At 34.8% G+C, this 3,891-nt stretch overlaps 1 pseudogene; it reads right to left on the bottom strand.

Annotated features, from left to right (window-relative positions):
- Positions 1-3,857, bottom strand: LOC124893345 (annotated as a pseudogene).
- Positions 3,858-3,891: the final 34 nt, after the last annotated feature.

The following is a 3,891-nucleotide window of genomic DNA, read 5'->3' as shown; positions in this document are numbered from 1 at the left end:
ATACTCTCTCTTTGCCATTGCATAAAGTACTGCAACAAAATCAAGAATCAGGACAAATTAATTATCACTTTTACAACCGACCTGCAAAACGTAACAACAATTTTTAGTAATCAAACTTAATTACTTGTATGCGATACTTTGGAATAGCCCAAGTTTGTAATTTGAGATTCTTGAACAAATTTCTCTCAACAACAAATGTGTGACCAGAAATACATGTAAGCATTATTGACCATAGCGCGATGGGCCACATTAAACATAAATACCACTTAGAGGCGTGAGGCTTCGATGCCAGTGATGCAAACCCTAGTCGAAGATGGTAGATGGATTCTAGGGTTGTTAGATGTGTAAGGTGAACCACATCAGGCACTTCAGCTGCTCTCTCGAGTGACTTTTCATACAATGTATCTGATGATTTATCCATTGTATCATAGATATAGTCAAACATTGGCATGAAAAGTGAATAGTTTGTTCTGAATTGGGTGTGATGTAGTGAGTGGTACCTGTGCCATCAAAATATTTATATTAGTATCAGAAGAATGAACAATCACAAATACAGAACCTCATGCTATTACTGACCTGACCAATCTGTAGACTATGAGCTCATTTGTTTGCACTTAATGGAACTCTGAATCTGAATCTGAATGATTTAGACTTCAGACCATTAAGTGCATTTATTTTTTATTAAGATTTTAACTCCTAATAGGTCTGAATAGATCTTAATCATTCAGATCTAGAATCAAGTCTTAATAGGTCTGAAAAGCTATTCTGGTGTGAAAAAATATTCGCCGCCACTCTATTCATAATCATCAGTCACCACCTCTACCATCGCCATCATTGTCAACCACCTCCATCATCACAACCACCATCGACAACAAATATCGCTATCAACCCCTATTATCAACCGCTACCACACCTACTACCTCTATTATTCTAATTATATTTAACGTTACCACTGCCGTCAACCGTACCACCATTATCAACCACTACCGGCCAATCCTTACTATCTCCCAACACATCTATCGCAACTAACACCACCGCTAACTACCACTAATACATCACAATTTCCACACATTCTTTGGTGGCCACCATCATTGTCACTGTAACGACACCTCTACCATCACTTTAATCACTATCATTGCTACAATTTATCTCTACTAACAACCATCTCCACCATCACAACTAACAATATCTCCAACTAGCACTAACACATCGTCAACCATCATTCATTCATTTTTCAGCCATAATAATCAACACCTCCAACTACTAACATCAAGCAATGTCACATCACAACCACCACCACCACTATCAACCGTCACCATCATAACAGTCACTACAATACCAACCATCACAACTATCACCACTAACATTACTAATAACTAACATCAATTATTGTCGCTGCGACCACCATTATAAACCATCTTCATTATCACTAACAAACATAAATATTTTTTATCAAATCAAATAATAATTTTGTCGTGTTAAATTACATACTTTTCTGATATATAATTAGTTTTTTATTTGAATTGTATTTTTTATTTTATTATATATACAAATAGTTTTTTTTGTACATTCAGATGTTGAAAAATAAATAGTCTTAACATTCAGTTTTCAGATCTAGAGACAACATCTTAATCATTGAGACGTGCATTCAGATTCAGACAAAAAAAACAAATGCAGCCTATATATAGGAAAAGTAAATTTCACAAGAGACAATAATTTCCATTGTTTCTATTTATTTCCCTAAGTACCTAATAAAGTTGTAAGAAGAAGCCAAATTGTAACTTCAATCACTGTATTGCCTTTTAGATATGCATGAGCATGAAGTGTTCTTGAATCTATATCTAAATAACTGAATTAAGTTTGAGATCTTTCAGAAGCAACACACAACAACTTCTTAGTTGCTGGCTTACATAAAGGTTTAGTAAATAATGTAGACTTCCTATATAGCAGCATAAATTTTTTCTTACAACCTATAATAGAGGTTATATAGTTACCAACCATGTTATAATTAATTTACTTATACTTTCTAATTAGAGACATTGTTGTATAAATTAGTGTGTTGCAATGTCGGAGAAAAGAACTTAAAAATTTATTAAAATACAGGGAAAGAAGACTCACGAGGGTGTATACATCAAGTACTTGAGAGGGGGGAATATAGAGAACATCCACTTAGGAATTAGCTCAAAATTGCAATGGCCCATGAGGTTCATGAAATCAGCATAGGTAACATAAGCACCAAATGAAGCTATAGAGGCAGTCCCAGTGAATAATGTTGTGAATAATGGTATGGAGAAGAGCGTATAATATGCTAGTAGCTCACCAAATGGATGAATTACCGCTGCCAAAATAAAATAAAAATTACTGTATAAACCATGGAAGTTGGTAATTGATTGGTAATATTGCACTATTCCCCGTTAGTTATGTCAGCTCTCTGAAATTTTTAATGATGACAAGAATTAGTTATGTCAGCACTCTGAAATTTTTAAAGATGACAAGAATTGAAGTGTTATGGAATGTGATATACAGTATGACAATGACAATTGTATGTATCAAGAGTTTAAGGGTGTGTCTGGTATGCTGGAAAATATTTTCCTGGGAAGTAAGTGGCCTTTTTATTCATTTTCTGGTTTACGTATGTAACTAAGCAGATATATGTTCCAAGAACATTTATAACATATCCTAATATTGTTATGCATCTTCTCCGGGATTGATAGTTCTAACTCTTAATAACTTGATCAAAGTGATGGAAAACGATCTTGAAGGCAAATTACCAGTGATGGGCTCAGTAGCAATGGAAGAGTGGTGATGAGAATGATAACGAGAGTAGAGAAAATGATGATGCAGAGCTCTGTGAAGCCAGTAATAGAGAAACTCAACAGGACCAATATGAATCAAGGCAGTTAGTATGATTCCATCAGTCCTCCACATAGGCATGTGATGAGCTTGTTCAAGTATCAGGTATACGACATAATATAGCAACCCAAGAAGTATGATCTGATCATCTCTACAAAACAATAACTCAACCTTAGTGACATTGTAAGTATTAATTTTACACGAGAGATAAGTGAATTTTAAGCTGTAATAATACCTATTTACCAAATAGAGTTTGGTGCAAACACCATGTGCAACTACGTATTTTGCAGTTACTAATATGGAGTGGGTGAAGAATGAATTGAAGGTAATTACCAGTTGTTTCCTCTGTCAACTTGATCAAATTCGATGCTCTTATCAAGAATTCGGTTATTACCCTTTGCAGTCCTGTAGCGGGATAGAGATATCCATAGCTGGTAATGAACCATTCTGGAGAGAGTAAATGGGAGTACAATTATGTAGAACAAGTCCCTCTGATGACTTTCATCTTTAATCATGAAGAATGTGTATATGCTGTGACACGCAAATGGTGCCAATACCAAGTACTTCATCATCCCAACAAATGAGTTTTAAGAAGTTAGCGGAATTCAAGCTGTAATAATCTAATGTTTCATCACAAAACAGTGCTTGAAAATAGAAAGAAAAAGTAGTGCATTATATATAACAGATTGACAATATGCCAGCTCCATGTACAGTCTCCGAAGCTAGCTAGTCACTTTTACCAGTGTCATATTGGATCCAAGTTTATATAGTATGTACAAATTTCTCAATAAATATACAAAACTTGGATCAAAGTTATTTGGTTCTGTTGAACCCATACCTTTGCCCCTGCAATATTTTTACCATAAATAATGATAGTACTTGGAAAGATTACCTTTAAGTTGCCAAGTCGTGCCCATGGCCACTCAGTGAGAATGCCAGGTTTAGTAGCCATTTCTTTTGAATAGTTCTTCTCCACAAAGTTGGCTCTAATTAAAAGCTTCTGCTTCAACGACCTTATATAGAAAAGAATTCTACCAC

Source organism: Capsicum annuum, unplaced genomic scaffold (assembly GCF_002878395.1).
Source record: "Capsicum annuum cultivar UCD-10X-F1 unplaced genomic scaffold, UCD10Xv1.1 ctg57881, whole genome shotgun sequence".
NCBI classification, from domain to species: domain Eukaryota; kingdom Viridiplantae; phylum Streptophyta; class Magnoliopsida; order Solanales; family Solanaceae; genus Capsicum; species Capsicum annuum.
This window is presented reverse-complemented; position numbering and strand designations above follow the sequence as displayed.